This window comes from Miniopterus schreibersii (assembly GCF_964146895.1).
Source record: "Miniopterus schreibersii genome assembly, chromosome: 21".
NCBI classification, from domain to species: domain Eukaryota; kingdom Metazoa; phylum Chordata; class Mammalia; order Chiroptera; family Miniopteridae; genus Miniopterus; species Miniopterus schreibersii.
Window position 1 is genome coordinate 4,374,657 of NC_138123.1, and position 17,638 is coordinate 4,392,294.

The following is a 17,638-nucleotide window of genomic DNA, read 5'->3' on the forward strand; positions in this document are numbered from 1 at the left end:
GCGAGGCCGCAGTTCTCTCCCCGCTGGTTGTAACTGCTCCCTACCTCCGCCTTGGGGCTCTGATCTTCTCCCAAAGGCTTCTGAGCCTCGGGTTATTTTCAATTAAAAGCTTCTCTGATCTCTTCCCAAATGTCCTGCCTCGGCTCTAGGAGGGGAAAAGGGTGGCTTGACCTTCGTTGCGCGCCAGAGTCTCAGGCCCCCAGCTGCTGGGCCGCCCAGGAAAAAGGCCGCCTGACCGCAGCAGGGCGCACACCCTTCCTTGCTGCTTGGACGCGCGCACCGCAGCGCTCCCCTCGCCGGGTTCCCCGAGGTGTCCAGCCTGCCACGCTGCCCCCCCCCCCCTTGAGGGCTCAGTTCCAAAACACAGAAGCGTCGTCTAAGTCCCTGCCGTTTAGAAAACGAAGCCAAGGTCCAGGCCCACGGACCTCCGGGGTTCGCTTGCGCCTGTGCCCTCTCCGCGAGCGAGTCCCGTCCCAAGACGCTCCGGGGACAGGAGTCGCAGCTCCCAGTTCCACCTGGAGTGTAAGAACCTGACCCGACCCTATCCCCGGGCTACGTTCAGCCCGCGCCCACGCCCTCCTTCCCGCCCACCCAGGGCGGGTGCCGGGGTCCTGATGAAGACACCTGTCCCCTCATCGCAGAGGAACGGCCCCACATGGCGAAGGCTCCGCGAGCCCCCGTTTCCCCGCCGGCGACCGGTGCCAGGGCGCAAGGGGAGGTGTCTGTTCCAATGCGCCCGTCCCTTCCCCCAGCTCAGGGCGAGCTCCAGGCCCGCTGGGTCCCGGGCCCCCCCACCCCCGCACCCCCGACCCCCCCACCTCCAGCCCTGCAGGGTTTTCTTTATGAAACGCACAGGCCCAGCCCACCCCGCCTCCTGCGTAAAGGCCAGTCTGGCCTCCGCTTGCGCCCAGCTGCAAACTCAGCTGGAAGTTGAGAGCCGGGGAGAGAGCGAGAGGCACGTTAATAGAGAAAGGGGGCGTGGGGGCGTGGAGAAAGGGGCTGGAGGCCGGCGGGTGGGGGGGGGGCCGCAGGCGGAGTGGCGGCCAGGCTGCCCCCGGGGCGGAGGGGGGCGACGGCGTCTCCCCTGCGCTCTCCAGCCGCGGGGTCCGCGCGGACTCACCCGGTGGGGCTGCGGGTCGGTGCTCGCGGGGCTTCCCGCGGCCCGCGGTGTGCCGGCGGGAACGAAACCGAATAAATCGCCGGGCGAGGTCCAGACGCGCCGCGGGGACCTCTCGCTCTGGGCGCCGGGAAGCGGGCGCGGGGATTCCCGCCGCCTCTCGGGAACCCGGAGGCCTCCGGCAGCCTACAAAGAGCGAACTTTTAGACTCAATCAACTAACAAATGAGAGGAGAGGCCGTAAATCTGTGCCGGATCCCCCTTTCCGGGGTCCCCCTCCCGCCCCTGTCCAAGCAGGATTTGGGAAGGGACAGATTCGGAAGGGGGGTGGGTGGAGTTTAATTGTGTTAGAATTTACAGTACTTTTGTTATTTTTTGCAGGGGCTGGGGAATTCTGCACTTGGACCTCCCCATGCGCCCCCCTGTGCTCGCCCCCCCGCCTGGCGCCCCCAGGCCGGAGGGGCAAAGGCCCAGAACCGCGGGCGCGTCGGGCTCGGCTGCAGGCGCAGGGAGGCGGAGGGGACACGGAGACGGGTATCCCCTGGGATTCCGGGAAAATGCCAGGACTTGGGGTTTTCTTCAAAATCCAGGACGGGAATTTAGGCAACCCCGAGTTTGGGAGGGACGCGAGGATGGGGGAGGGCAGACGGCGCAAAGGAGTTCCTGGGCGCGCAGCGACCTTTCCCAGGGGCGAGCGCAGCAGACTGTCCGCGAACCTCGGGCCTGACCTGCCCGCAGAGCAAAGGGCGCACCGGGGCTAGGTCCTCCCAGGGGTCCTCGCCAGGGGGCCGCGAGCTCTCCAGGAAACGCGTCCTGCCAGGCTGCGCCCTGGGCCCGCCTCGCGGAGCCCTCCCAGGGCCGAGGCCCGCTCGCACCTGCTGACCTGCTGACCCACAGGAAGGGGGGGCTCTTAGACCCGGAGCCTCCCCAACACCCCTTTCCGTCCACCCTCCCTCTTGCCTTGAGCCGGGGCCCGAGTGCGCATGGGGTGGGCTCGGTTTTCACTCTAGGTTCCTTCTCAAAAGTTTCCCCACCCCCAGGACAACAGGCACTCGCGGCCCCTCCCCGCTCCCCACTTAAGGAGGTTGCTTTTGCTAAATGCACCCCGAGGTCCCGCTCCGGCCAGAGTCTGTAGGATTAACAACCCGGTGGGGGCGGGTTGGAGAAACTGGGGACGCAGCAGGGGAGAGGGGGTTGCCTCGCGCTCCCTAAAGACCCCATTTTCCACGCGCGAGCGGGGGCTAAGCCCACCCAGGGGCCGGAGGGCAGCTGCTCCTTGGGGAGGAAGGGGGCAGCCAGAGAACCACTGCCTCCCGGGCCTATTAACAGGAATATCAAACCTAACCTCTCCCCCCACCCCGGGGAAATCACAGAGGGTCCCCGACGCCACTGGGGCGCGGCCTTGCACCCATCAGGTACCTCCCCAGACGCGCGGAAAAGTTATTTTCTTGTCCCCAGAATCCAGCCGAGTTTGGAAGGAGAGAAAAAGGCAGAGGTGCTGGGGGGGGGGGGGACGGCGGCGGTGACTGTCCCTGCGAGCTGCGCCCACCCCACGCAGGCAGCTGCGCGCGTCCTTGGCAGGCCCCCCGCCCGCCCTCAGCGCGCCACGTCCGCGCTCCAGGCGCTCGAGCTGGCCCGCGGCCCAGCCTCCCTCGCCTCCCCAGGGGCCTGGACCCCGCGGGGCGCCTCCTCTGTCCGGCCCAGAGCGGGCGGCACGGCGCCCCCAGACGGCGTGGGACGGAGCCCGGGCGCCCCGGGCTCTGCGGGCTGGCGCGCCCCTTCCCCTACCTGTCCTGGCCTTCCCTCTCCAGTGCTGGCGCGGCTGGAGAGCCCGACCCGGAGCCGGCCGCCTCCAGCCCGGCCCGCCCCCGCCCTCTCTGGGGCGCCGGGCCCGGTGCGGGGCGGTCTCTCGCGGGCCATTGGCTTGGGCCACTGTGCGCAGCTGACTTCTGGGGTTTACCCCGGCTCTGCGGGCCCTTTGTGGGCTGGAAAGAGAGGGTCCAGGGCTGCGCCTCACCTTTCACACCCCCGCCCCCCCACACACACTCCCCCCTTCCAGTCCTGCAGGTTTCCCTCTTCCCACCCCTGGAGCCCAGGCTTTGAAACTGTCACCCCGAAAGGAAAGCGGGTGTGAACCTCCTAACAGGCCGAGGGTGGAGGTCAAGGGGGAGCTGGTGGCGTTTCTCAAAGGCCCTGGGTGTTTGTACTGGGGGCGCAGGCCCCATGGGGACAGAGATGACAGCCGCGCGGCGGTCCCGGCAGCCGTCTTGGGGGCGCAGCTCACGTCTGTTGGCGGCCTCGGGGAAGGCTGCCCGGGGTGATAGATCTTTTCAGATCCCATCACGGGAAGAAAAATCCTGGTGATAAGGGTTATCTCCGGCTCCCGCTATCTCGCCATCGCCCCCATTCATCTCCCTGGAGCTCCAGCCCCTGGAGGCGGGCGCGGGGCCGTGCGGGGAACCCTCGGGCGGAGCGCGCAGAGCGCACAGGCCCCGGCGCCTCGTGCACCCGGTTGGGCTCCGCGCCGGGGAGAAGGGACGCGGCCGGCTTTCTCTGCCCAGGCTCGCGCCTCCTTCACATGATTTTCGTCTGGCGCCCCGGTCTATCCACATACATTTCCAATCTCATGGCTCATAAACTATTAGCAAAATGGTTTCATCACTCACCTTCTGTATCCTACGAGAGAGTACAGAAGGGAGCGGCGGGAAGGCAGGGTGGGGGCGGGGGCGCAGCGGTCGGACACTAGTTAACAAGGACAGGACGCCGCCCGCGTTTAAATCACGGCTCCGTCTGCCTTCTTCAGGCCGACACTCAACAATCCCGATGCCTTTCCGAGGTTCTGCAGTGGACCCCTTCTCTACCCCCCCCCCCGCCTCTCCCCCCCCCCCCCATCCATCACTATCCATCTCTCCCTAACACCCAGGAGTCTCCACAAGGACCAGATGTATAGCCGAGGTGCGGCCAATCCATTATTTCCTTCATTAGGTGTCATCAAGAAGGCGCGCTCTTTGGACAGGACACGTACAATTCATCGGTTAGAAAGGCTACCACCCCCGGCCCCCTTTTGGGTGGTGTTGGTGATGGGACCACAGGGCCGCGTCGCTGAACGGGAACCATCCTAAGACACAAGTCCAGGGTGATGCCCAAAAAGCTGACTCAGGGGCTCGGCGTGGCGTCGAGGTGCCCAGTTGGGCACTGAGCCCCGTGTGGCTTCCCCAAGCCCTGGGCAGTGAGGCCGTGGCGGAGTGGAGTGAGTGTGTGTGTGTCTGTGCGTAAAGGCAAGAACACATAAGAAGGGGGCTCACAGATGGGGGCTTTGTTTGGTTTGAGAGGCGGCAAAAAAAAGAAAAAAATGAAATCTACCCGAGTTAAAATACAAATAGGAGCAAACTGACTCCCCGGAGGCCTGAGGACCGAGCGCCAGGGGCAGACTCGGGGAGAAAGCCGCGGGCAGGTGGAGCTGGCGGGCGCTCCCCGCGCGAGCGAGCGGAGTCAGGACCAGGCTCCTCCGCTGGGGGCGGTGATGACGCGGGGTCTCCACCGACACTTCTACCTTTCATATAAATATCTTTTATCTACAAGGGCTCTATCCCACGCGCACACACGCACACTTCCCCTGCCCTTGTGAAAATAGGATGCTAGGCAAGTGGGCGTGGGGCAATTATCGCCGGAGGTAAAACCAACCTGGCTGCCGGCGGCCCCTGTGCAGTCGCCGGGGCGCGCGCGGACTGGGGCTCCGTGCGCTCGCTGGGTCACCGCGCGCGCCCCGCGGCCGGCGCTCGCCGGCTGTTGAATATACATGGGGTGGGAACGCAGGGAAACGGACCTTGCGCCTGTATCACCCTCCTAAAAAAAAAATCAATTTGCTATTTATTTTTGAAATCTATAGATTTCGGGAATTTGGGGTTTTTTTGCCCAGCCGGACCCCCTTCCAGAAGGGCGGGCCGCACTTAATTATGCCTTTTAATGACGTTTCCCTTATTTGCCATTCCTGTTTCATGTTAAGGCCAGGGGCGGGCGTGCGGTGGAGTTTCTTGGGGGGCTGGGGGGCGGGGCGGTTTCCATTCTGGTACCTTCCAAAAGATTTGCCTGATGTGTTAATTGCATGCTGTTCAGCACATCTGGGAATGCGCGCTGACCAACTCGGACCAACTTTTAATTAACACATTGACCTGGCAAAGAAGTAGGCGCCCGGCCTCCCCCTCGAAATATGTATATGAGCCGCGCCAAGCTGCTGCCCACTCCCCTGCCCACCGCCACCAGATGCCAGCGAGGAATTGCCTGCGTTCCCTGGGCAGGAGTGGGGGGTGCGCACCCCAACCGCTCGCTCTTTCTGTGAACCTTTTCCTCGCCTCACTTCCAGAAAAACAACAAATACAAAGAGTCCATGGCCAGCTTCTGGTTGGTGGATTGGTAGGGGAGACTCCCCCCCCCCAAAAAAAAAGCCACTTCTATGCAGGGTGACTGGGGCCTGCGCTGAAGTCTGGAGCCCGGGCTCTTTGAATGGCCTGTGTTTTCTGTGAATGCATAAAACGCATGGCCAATAATCCTGATGGAAAGAGGAAAGGAGCCACCGGCTGGCTCTTCTGGTTCAGGCCTCCCTCCTGCCAGCTTTCTAGCCTTTGCCTGGGCTCTCCGAAGCTAAGCCACAAAGTCCAGGGCCCCCAGGTCTGAGAAGGAGCCAAAGGCGTCTCCAGCTTGGAGCCCCCAGCTGCCAAGAGCAGGCCAGGGAGACTGGTGGCTATTTTTAGTGCGCTAGGCCAGGGCCCAGGGGTCTAGGCTATTTGGGAATGGTCTTCACTGCAGGCCAGTGGAGGCCCCGCTGCAGGGAGGAAGAAACCCCTGGCGCAGAGCCTGCAGAGAGCTCCTCCACCCTGAGGAATTGCGCTCAGGACTGAGGGCGCTTCCCTGAGCAGTGCCCTGGCAGTGAGAGCCCAGCCTGCCTCCCTGCAGAGCAGCCAGGTGGGTGAATCCCCAGATACCTGCTCATTTCTCCCTCTGCATCTAATCTAACTGCTTAGCTTTGGCAGGCGTCCCTATGACAAAATGTCAAAGTGCTGTATCCCTTCCCCCAGCTACAAAAGAAAAGTTGGAGCGAATGGCTCCCATGTCACTCGTTAATGTCCCCTCCAGGGGACAAGGGGAAGCGTCCTGGTGGGTCTTTTTCCTTCCCCAATACAGAACTTTTCAATAAATATGCAGGACCAGCCCGAGGAGGAGTCTCTGCCGCAGTAAATTCACAGCTATGTGCTCCAGCCGCGCCGATGCTTTGGGAAATTTAATGTGACAAGATTGCTCCCCAATTTCCTTCCACTTATTTTTTTTCTGACTCTTATCCTCTGTGTGTGTACGTGTGGGTGTCCTCTGGAATCTTCACTTCCTATCAACTTATCCTCAGAATCTGCCAAATTTAAAACTACAAGAGCAGAAGAGATAAAGACAAGAAAGATGGTGGACGACTGGTTATTGTTACGCATTCTCCCAGATCTTTGTATGTTCTGATAAAGGCATAATATGCCACACACATCTTCAGTCAGGAAAAACACACACACACACACAAAACCCATCCATTGGTAAATTACAATATCCCTTTGCCAAGAAGGGAAGGACTTTGGAAAGTTAGCACAAGTGTTGCCCGAATGTCCTTCCCTTCCCTTTTTATTGAATGTATTGGGGTGAGGCTGGTTAAGGACATGAGACAGGCTTCAGGTGCAAGATTCCACAATACGTTGCGGGTTCGCCGCTCCAAGTCAAATTTCCGTCCATGCGTCTTTACTCGAATCGTAGTGGACCACAGCGATTTAGCTCAGCTCACCAACTGGTCTGCCAGGTTGCGACATGCACCTGAGAGCCAGGGAGAAACAAGACTTGGCAACTGCAGCTGGTTCTTTGGGTTTACACTGCCTGGTAAGATGTATGTTGAGGTGTTTTGATAAGAGCGGGGGAAAGGAGTCAGCAGTTTGCTTTGGAAAGTCTTCAGTGGCTGGATCTGGCTGCAGGTTTAAACTGAAGAGCGTGTCTCTGCTGGGGGCATTTGCATGACGCGTCCATATGCGTTAGCAGCTGCACGGTGCTAGAGCATGGGTTCCTGGGAGCATTCCTCTTTTCTCCCCCCTTCTGTCTTAAAGGAAGTCGGTAAGTGGCCTGTCGGAGGGCCAGATAGCCTTTAAAGAGCCATGAATCTTCCTGTGCCCTTCGGGCCCGTGGCACTGAATTGGCCTGTAACAGCCTGTTTCTCTTGAGGATTTTGGAATAGTTGAAGCAGCTGGACTCCCCCGTTACATGGTTTTTAAAATCATAATAATAGGTTACAGTGTGTAAAATATAATGAAACTATTCTGAAAAGGGAGCCTTGGTGACTCAGCTCTGTATTTAGGAAAAGGTGCTGTGACCCGTGATCTGCTAATTTGCTCAGCAACTTAACGGAGAAACGTTTTATTAGATAAATGCTCCTATATGTCTTCAGGCTTCACTTCTTGGTATTTGGCAGATGTAGTATTTTTGAAGGAAGAGCGCTAAGGCCTCGCCACACTGGCATGTAGTGATGGTGTCACAGAGACTTCAGGAGAAGTTCTAGAAGATGTTTGCTTCTCCGGACACTGTATGAGCTGTGCAAAGGCCACTGACTAATATCATATATATAGTCCTCACCTGAGGACATTTTCATTGATTTTTAGAAAGAGAAACATCATTATGAAAGATCAATGGGTTACCCTTTCACCTGCAGGTGACCCAATCGGAGATCAAGCCCGAAACCTAGGTAGGTATGCGCCCTGACCGGGAATCTAACCCACAGCCTTTCAGTGTATGGAATGACTCTCCTACCAAATTAGCCACACCTGCCAGGGCCCATCAGCACATTTAAAAAAACACCTCTTATTTCTGCTCATACTCAGTTTTTCTCTGTGTGTGTGAAATTATTTGAGGATAAATAGGCTCAGATTTTCAAAGTGCAGGTGTATTACAGGTGTATAGGAAACCGAAACAAAAATCTTACACACACATGCAAAGAAAAAGAATAATTCTTATCAGAAATCATGATGAACAAAGAAGACATCTTACTAGAGATATTATGGAGTATTGTGTGGGTTTTTGTTTTGTTTGTTTTTTTGCCATTTTTTGTAGCTTTTTTTAAATCACCAGAGAAGGTATTTAGAGGGGGAAAAATGAAAATAATGAATGCCATCAATTTTTTCTAAAATACTTGAAACTAACATGCAGCGCTGTACAAATCTGTGTGCGCAATGACACATGAATATGCATGAGCCTAAACAATAATCTATTTTTATGTCTTCTTTCCAGATGTTTGCACATACCACCAGTGTGCTGGTTCGACCTGACCAAAGCTAGGTCTCTGCCGCTCCTTCGAATCCTAGATGATTCAGGTATCACAGGACAAATTTCTCCTGTCCTCCGCCGCACAGAAGTTGTGTTGTCCTTTTAACTCTTCAGGTGAAAAACAGTAACTCAGTAGAATGTCGGTAAAAGTAAAAACAGCCGCTTGGTATTATATAAACGGAAAAATTAATCGGCTGCATTATTTTACTCAGTTATTTCAGGGACGATGAATATAGCCAGTTGTTAAGGCCGGCTTAGTTGTTTAGTGCAAAACACTGCCCAGAATTGATCTTTCGGTTAGTTGTGCTCATGCTCAAGGGCCACACAGGACGTCCCCTGACCCTGACCAGCCCTGGACAATTATGTCCCAGGAGTGACAAGAGGAACCAACAAGAATGGGGATGGATTTACACAAATTAAATAAAAAGATTTATTTTTTTAAAAGTGCGTGTCTTACTTGAGGCATTAAGTACAGAAGAGTTGGTGCATATGTTTGCCAATCGAAATGAAATCTCTCTGGCAAGATGCGTTAGAGAGCAGGGACAGGAACCAAAGGCACCTAATGGAGGCTACAAGGAGAGCTTAGACATGATGGGGAAAACTACTTGGATGTTGGTATATCACTTAAAATTTTACAAATCTCAGATGCTGCTGCTTAATATGGATTATTTTACCTTTAAGATTTAAAAAAAAAAAAAAGAATTTGTTTTTTAGTTTGCTTTGGATTGGATTGGGTTTTGATAGTGAACATTTCTGGATGTATTAATGGTGTCAGTAGACTTTGGGCAGTAGACACACTGACCAGGGCCAGGGATTGAGGCCTGTAACTGAGGTACGTGCCCTTGGCCAGAATCAAACCCAGGGCCCTTTGGTCCGCGGGCTGACACTCTAACCACTGATCAAAACCTGCTGGAGCTGTACTGTGACTTTTAAACAGACTATTGACTTCTGCTGGGCGCCCATAATTGTTCTTGTCACCCACAGGCTCGGTTACAGTCGATATCTTTATCATATACATTTTTAATCGTGTATTAATAAACAAGAAGTCTGTCTCTTATTGATGATTGGATTAGATTATTGACTAAGTCCACAGTTCTGCACATGGCTTCTGAGAAATATAAACAAGGTCAAAATGTAAAGATCGCGTAGAGCGGCTCGGAGACACAAACGAGACTTTCCTCCAACTCTCTGTGCAGCTCCCGCAGGGGATGACTCTGAGGAGAACAGAGGAATTTTGAAATTATCCATCGAGTCGATGATTCTGTCCAAACTAAGGAAAGTAACAGAAATAAAAACAAAGCTCAGGTTATTTTACCGTACAGGAACACAAAGCGTTCTTGCTTTTCGCACATCTTGGTTGTGGCTGGTTCCGTGCAGTAAAACTTGATCCGGCTGCCTTAAGGCTCCTCGCTGAGATTACCCCTGGCGGGCGGCCACAGAACACGTTCCGTTGGAGGAAACGGAGCTGACTACAGTAGCTGCCAAGAGGATCAGGGTTTCCTCCCCTCAAGGCTGAGCTCTTCCTGTTGTTTCTGCCCCTTTCTCACCCCACACTCCTCCCTACTCTGCAGTACCCCTGGTCTCCACCCAGAGTGTTTGCTCCTGGCGGGGTCGACCAGACACCTCGAATAGATGGGCCGACACCACTGGGAGCACCAACCACATGGAAATAGACAGGTTGCAGGTAGAAAACCTCCGTACGAATCAGTTCAATGGGACAAACTCTCAGGCACAGTGTACACCTGAACCCTACTTTCCCTTTCTCTCTTCATCAACACCTCCTCTCTCCCTGCCTCGATCTCTCCTTTCCCTCCATCAGGGTACTTGAGAGACCACTGACTCTTGGTTTTCATCTTTCTTCCTAACAGTCCCCTTTAATTCACCATTACTCCTCTTACTTGGGTCTTGAGCTTTCCTCTGTAGTCTGGTTCATTGTTCCAACACACCTTTCTTGGTTTTGATACTACGCTGTGGTTATATAAGGTGTCACCATTGTGGGACTCTAGCCAATGGGTAGGCGAGACCGCTCTGTATTGCTCTACAACTTCTTTCTGGGTCTATAATTATTTCTAAATCTAAAAAAAATAGATTTAAAATAATCAGGCCAAAATATTATCCTATATTTACATGTTAATCTAAATATTTCTGCACTCTCTGGACATAATTCTTTAACTCACAATTGCATTGTTGGTGGGGAGAGGTGCTGAGGAGAGGGATAGTAATCTTTATTATAGAAGCGATCTTTTATTTGGGAGCTTTAGCCACTTTTGGAGAGGAGTTTTGGGGACAGGAGGAGAAACAGACTTTAAGCAAAAGGAGAAGACGGTGAGTGCTTGGGGGCTGCCCGGGAAGGCGATGGTCGAAAGCACTAATATCTTCCAAGTTCACATAAAATAACATCGTGTCTTTTCACAATGAAACGTAGTCAAATAGCATTAATTCTCCTTTGGAGTTCTTCCTTTGCGTCGGTTAAATATGATAATAATGCCTCATGGATACAGCGACTTACACTTGTTAAAATTCACGTTTATCATCTCTTTGATCTTCATAAAAATTCCGTGAAGTGGGCAAAGCAGCAACTGTTATTCCCATTGAAACGTGACTGCAGGTCAGAGAAGACGTGTGTCCTTTCTGAGGCGAAGTGAAGACCCGAACCCGTATTTTCCACTTGCTAGTCAGGTGCTCTTCCAAACGCTCTATATCACTCTATATCACTCTATATTACTAGACTATCCACTTTGTTACAGATGAGACACCTGCTGTCACAGAATACAGCTGGAATGCTTAAGTGAACTGAGTCGCCCTGCAAGCAAAGTGGAGCATGGGGGAAACACAGGAGAGGGTCAGGGCCCCAAGGCGGCAGGCGTTGGGAAGTAGAGAGAAAGGCTATGTGCCACTCCGATCCTTAGGGAGCCAGGGTGGGCTCAGAGATCAGAGGTCAGAGTCTAGCCCCCAACCCGTCAAAAATCCACAGCACCTGTTCCCTGTGACTGGCGCTCCTGAGACAGGGCAGGTACAGTGGCCTACGTCGAAACCTCTGTCTTCGGAATGGGCAGCGCCGGATTACAAGATGCTGGGAGAAACTCTTGTTTAAAGTCCAGTTTGAGCCTCAAATAGTGACGGACTCAGCGATGGGTTGGGGAAGGGACCTCGGCTGAGGGGAGAGGAGAATGGAAAGCTATGAATCTCGCCGATGTTGAGTGGTAGAAACATGAGTGAAAGTTTCAGTCATGTTCACGTCATCACCCCCCCCGAATTGTGCAAAGGAGTCGTTTCCTTCTTATTTCAAAATTGATAGGTAAACTAGAGATGCTTATACTTGAAATCAAGTTTTTTATGAGGTTTAAATAGGTGGATTAATGGAATTAGCTCTATGGGTCGAGCAGAGTAAAAATGTTAGGACTGAGTAGCTTTGACATGGTTGCTTCCAGACAAGGGGTCTCTTTCATTATTAGCATTTCTGCCAATATCTTTTTCTTGAAGAAGGAGACTCTTTAATCACCCAGTGGGCCTTTTGGCACCACAGAGGGAGCTAAACTCTGATAAAAGATCAGGTATTTCATTCACCTGATTTCACTATTAGCTGCAGCCACGGCATCGTTTTGGACAGATTCTTGGACAGAGCTCCCTAACAGGAGCTCTGAGATCATGAAGAAACAATTTATTTCTCTCACATATCACTTCGCATTAGGTCATGACTCAGTCTTAATTATGCTCTCGTTTTAGGTGTAGGTGTAGACCTGCCAGGACCTAAAGAAATGTGATAAAAGGACTGAACAGACAGACCATTCTATTGGCTCTGCTACTCTCAGGTTTCCTTTCGCCGCATCACTCGTTAGGGGTGTGGTATTGCACCCCCCTGGCCGTGAACCACAGGGCGGCTCTTTATACGTCTCCAAAATACCTACTTTCCTTCCTCAAGAGAAAAGTATTCACAGAAATGCTAAAAATATGTCAAAACCCCTTTTCTGAATTTAAGTCACTCCTGTAGCTGGTTTGGCGGTGACAGCCTCCTAAAGGTCACCCGCGCGGTTATTTGCATTCACGGCGCCATCGACAAATATAAATTAAGCCACCTGCAAGAAAAGGAACTTTAAATTTAGGCAACGGGCATAGACGGGGCCCAAAGGATCCATTTCCGCTAAATGAGGCTATAAAAACTAAACATGAGCTAAGCATTCTTCTGCCCTCCAAAACAAGGCTCAGGAAGACAGCAAAGCCGAGAAAACATACTTAGAAGAAAGCAAAGGGCAGGGCGGGCACTCACGCGTCCCGTCATCTCCCGGTACAAAGAGAACACAGATGCGATACGGGTTTGGAAAGGACCACCGGTCTGAGGCATCAGCTTTTCTTAGGCAGCGAGGGTGTTGCTAGCCGCGATGCACACACACACACCATTTTCACAGGAAAATACAGTCGCTGAGATGTATGGACAGTCAGCACAACCCCAAAGAGAGGCCAACAGGGCCCGCAGGGTGGGGCTCGGTGGAGGCGCTTGGCCTGTGCATGTGTACAGCGGAAACAGGCCACTGCTTGGTTCTAGCAAATTCTCATGAAATAGCCTGCGGGGGATCCCGCTGGTCCCCGGGTGCCGCACAGGGTTCGAATCAGCCGAAAAGCCAGCTCGATGGCCTTGGGGGGGAAATAAGGCAAGTGCCAGATGTCTGGAATTGTGTCATTCAGTGTCTTTCTTCCTCCTGAGGGGCCGCATGGGCTCTTTGTCGTGATCTTCCTCCTGGGATCTTTGAAGAGCTTCTCTTAATCAACAATGACAAGGAAGGGCCCTGGGTATATATGTCTGTCCTTGAAAAGCTAGTGTCCTTACAAAAAAAAAGAGCAAAAAAGACGCCAAAGATCCCCCGTCTCTGGGAGCACAGGGGGGGGAGGCCGTGGAAGGACACGGGGGTGAGGAGGGGGTTGCCAGAAGGAAGAGAGGTCTCACCAGGAACCCACCTGGAAAGCACGCTAATCTTCAACTTCCAGGCTCCAGAAACGTAGGAAAATGCGCTCCTGTTAGGCCGCCCAGCCGGCGGTGCTCTCTCGGGGCAGCCGGGCAGACAAACACAATAGCCGCCCCTCTGCTGTTCTCTCCCCTCCCCTCTCTACCCCATTCCTCATTTTGCGGGGCCCCTGTCCCCTGAGATTTTCCTACAGGAAGGCGGAGGGGAGTAATCGAAGTCTCCGCCGAGGGCAGTAGTTTCCTGAACTTCCACTTAAGAGCCTGCGTGGGTGGCGTCAGTGATGCTCCTGTGACAGCTGGGCCGCCACCAAAACAAGCGGAACATTGAGCGTCTCAGGAGGTCAAGGGGCACATACCTTTTGGGCCCGTGAAACAGCTCTTTTGCTGGAGAAACTGGTTAAACCTGGGCGCCCAGCTCAAGGGCACTGCCGGCCGGGTGGGACTTTTTAAAGGAACGTATATAAACTACAACACAACCTCCCGATATCCTTCAGCAAGTTGCTCTGAGGGCAATGGGACACGTTTCAGGAATGTTCTAGACACAGCCCCGATCCATGACTGCCTCTGAGACGCAAGGCGGAATCACACATGAGCAGGACTGTCCCAGTCCATGACTAACGCCCTCTGTGGACAGGCATGTCCGGCCAACGAGGACAGGCAGGCTCTGGTCGCACGGCACCCAGGTGTCTGTCAGGTGAGGTGAAGCTACCCAGGCCCCACGCTGTCGAAGTTAATCTACCCTCTCTTGTCATTGAATATTTTTGTCCCAACTTCAACAGTCTGAATAGTATGTCCTGAAGGACATCCAGGGACAGAGTCAACTCGAGCACCCTGTTGGTGGAATACATGTATGTGTGTATGTTTACATGTATGTATATGTTTTTTTCGCTAGAGAAGGCATTTGGAGGGGTGTAAGAAACCGTGAGCACCAGCCTGAATCTCAGAACGAGTTCTGTTTACAAGCTCCAGCAATAACTTTGTGTGTAGGGAGCAGGGAGCTCAGTTAACCTCTCTATTCCTCGGTATTTTAATTTTTCCAGAAGTGATAATCATCATGTCATTGACCTCGCGGGTGCCCTGAGCGTTAATGAGACAATGTGAGAAAATTACCAAATGCTACGGTAATGTTAGTCCTAGCGCTGCTTATTTTAAGTTTCTCATTTCTCTTGAAGGAGAAAAGAATTGTTAAAAGGAAAGACCTAGTACTACAGAGGGTGGAGCGGGGGAAAAGTCGCCCGAACAACTTTAGCGAAGGAAATCGCAGATGTACGCAGGCACCGGGGGCACCTCACTGCACCCACTTCTGAGGCCCCATCTCTGCTCTGTCGTTTCACCCAGCCCTTTCTGGGGGAGCACAAATATAGCTTAATTTGGGGGCTGTACGTCCGTTCCAAACTCCCCTCTCCGAACGATTATACTTAACGAAACGGATCTAAAATGTCCACGGCTATTTACGTATATGATGGATGGAAGGAAGGGATTTTCACTCGTTTGGGTTTTAGAATATTATTATAGAGGGAATAGGTCATAAACAACCAAAGAGGGTTAGGAACGTGCCCTTCCGTGCTGGGTCACTCAAAGTCATCTTTCTCGGTCTATCAACAAACGAGTGTGCCCAACACACGGAGAGTGAAAGCTGTGTAAGACACGGCCGCTTACGTGAAACAGTTTAAAGTCCAGCTGCAGAATCGACACACAGATCTACATATACACACATGGAATCATTATAAACGACAAGGCAGAGACTCTGGGTTGTAACTCTGCGCGCAGCTGACACTGAGAGAGGGAGAGGTCACCAGGGACCGACCCAGGCAGAGAAGGCTCCTGAAGGACGTGGCCCTGGAACTGGGCCTCCAGGTGAACTTGCCCTGGCCCCATCTATTCCCCACATTGACCCCGGGAGGTTAATCTCTGCTCGTAAATGAGGAAGGAACTCAGGCAGACCAAGTCACTTAGGAAGGCCGTGCGATGCGGTCTAGCTAACCGCGAGTTCTCTTCGCCACACAGAGGTCTTTTCTGTAACGTCTGTATCCTTCCAGTAAATAAGGGGGTTAAAAAAAAAAAAAAGCCCAAGCTCGCCTTGTCTGGCTCAGCCCCCGCCCCATGGAAGCCCCGTCGCCCACCATCCTTCCCCCACGCACCCTCTGCTTCAGCCACGCCTGGTCCTAGGTGTGGATCGGGAAGGCTCCTAGCAGGAGGCACCCGGCACACTCACACGAATTTAACTGAACATAATTGAGTGAGGAATTACTTTCAGACAAGTGAGCAATAATTAGGGGAACCCAAAAGGCTGGTGAGGCACCCAGGCACCAGCGGCAGCGGGAGGTCATGGCTGCTGCAGGACTGGTGAGGCAGGGGCACTACTCGGAGATCCTAAAGCCTGGAGAACGTCAGAACAACCAGGGCAGGTGCCGGGGATGGTAGCTTCCCGGGGACACTGTCAAAGCCGGCGAGAAGTACCCAGACCTCCTCTCTCTCCACCTGCCAGCAGCCCCTCCAGGTGTCTTCCATTGGCCAGACCTCTGAAAGGCTGACGGAAAGGGAGCCCAGGCGATGCAGTCCAAGTAAGTTGCCAAAATACTACAAGGAACTCTCAGGTTTCCTTCCACCACCCTCCCACCGAGATTCACCAATTAACATTTTTGCCACATTGGCATATGATGTACATACATGCAAATTTTATGGTGTAAAATTTGCCGTGTGCATATTTTTGTATATGTGCATTTTTATGTGTACATTATATATGTATAATATATATATCTATAAAAACTTTTACAAATATATACTTTCCTCTTCATTATTTGGACAACTGAATGGCTGCATCCCTCTGCCCCTAAATGCTTCAATGTGGATTTACTAGGAAAAAGAGCATTCTCTTATATACTTAAGAGTACTCTAATCGAAATCAGGAAATTTAACACTGATGCAATACTATTACGAGTTCACAGCTCATTTTCAAAACCTGCCGATTGTGCCAATAATATGATAATATCCTTCACAGCTAGGCCCTCTCCCTTCCTCTAGTCCAGAACCCAACACGGGCCCGTGTATTGCAAGTGGCTGTCGTACAGCTTTAGTCTCCCGTAATCCAAAACACAGCCTCTGCCTCGCTGTACCTTAACCTTGACATTTCTGAAGAGTAAGGGGCGCTAATTTCGTAGAATGTCCCGTAATGCGTCTTTATTGGATATTTCCATATGATTAGATTTAGCTCCTTTGCTTTTGGCAGGAGAGCCACAGAAGTGAGGCCGCGTCCTTCCCAACACCTCCCTGAGCGATGTCAGCCTTTCCTGACATCGGTGATGTTACCCCTGATCATTGGTCCAGGTGTGTCTGCTAGGTGTCCCTATTACTAAAAATTCCTGTTTTGAATTTATAAGTTATTTATGCACGGTGCTCTGAGGCTATGTAAATAACCTGTTCCTCATCAAATTCCAACCTTTTTTTTTTTTTTTTTAAAGAGGACAGTTCACTGGGTACAGTGGGCAAAAATCAAAAAAGGAAGGGACACTAACCTACAGTCACTCCTCGGGTGCCGAGGCAGGTCATTCTCGCTGCCCCGGCCTCTCTGTTTTGGATCACAGCTCGTCTCCGCTGGGCCCCTCCTAAGGCTTCTATTAGGAGAAAATTGAAGAAGGGATTGATTTGAGTCTCCACGAAAACAATAAACCAGCCCCAGTAGCACCTCCTCGGGATCAGAGCTCAGTCCTTTTATAACCCTCCCGTCTCATTCTGTCATCAGAGGCAGGGATGCCTCCCTGCCCGTCCCAGCTTCACAAAGTGGACATCAAACCTGGGCAGGCTTTGCGCCGGCTTCTGTGCTTCTAAGGTCTGAGCTACGGAAGGGGAGCCTAATTATTATTGACCCAAGTCGTTTCTCTTGCTTAGAGAATCATTTAACAGTGTTAAGAGCTGAAGTCTGGCAGAATTGGAAACCAAAATAATCTTGTCCTCAGACCTTGGAGACGCATACAAGGTTAATGTCTCTGCCTTTTTTAAAAATTGTGTTTATAGGGTTTTAAACCGGTACTTGCTTTCCTGCCCATCTCTCCCGTGATAAGACCATCACAAGGGACGACTTTGGATCACCCCTAAAAGATGGCATTGTGGCCGTGTAGTCGCCTGTCCCCACACTAGAACGGGGTCTCCCTGAGGCCAAGGCTGGGCACCACGGATTTACCCGTGCATCACCCTTTGGCTAGCATATCGCACAGTGAGTCCATC

The 17,638-nt window shown here is 52.8% G+C and overlaps 1 protein-coding gene across 3 annotated transcripts in view; it reads right to left on the reverse strand.

Moving 5' to 3' along the window:
• The window catches only part of ESRRG (estrogen related receptor gamma), a 404,445-nt gene extending 401,491 nt beyond the window's left edge, over positions 1-2,954 (reverse strand). The window contains exon 1 of one of the 3 annotated variants that reach the window (XM_081123847.1): positions 2,905-2,954. The gene's annotated coding sequence lies outside the window, so the exon portion shown is untranslated. Of the gene's footprint in view, positions 1-1,120; positions 1,304-2,904 lie in introns of those variants that run through there. The other 2 variants (XM_081123852.1, XM_081123851.1) reach the window with 2 other exon arrangements.
• Between the last annotated feature and the right edge of the window lie 14,684 nt (positions 2,955-17,638).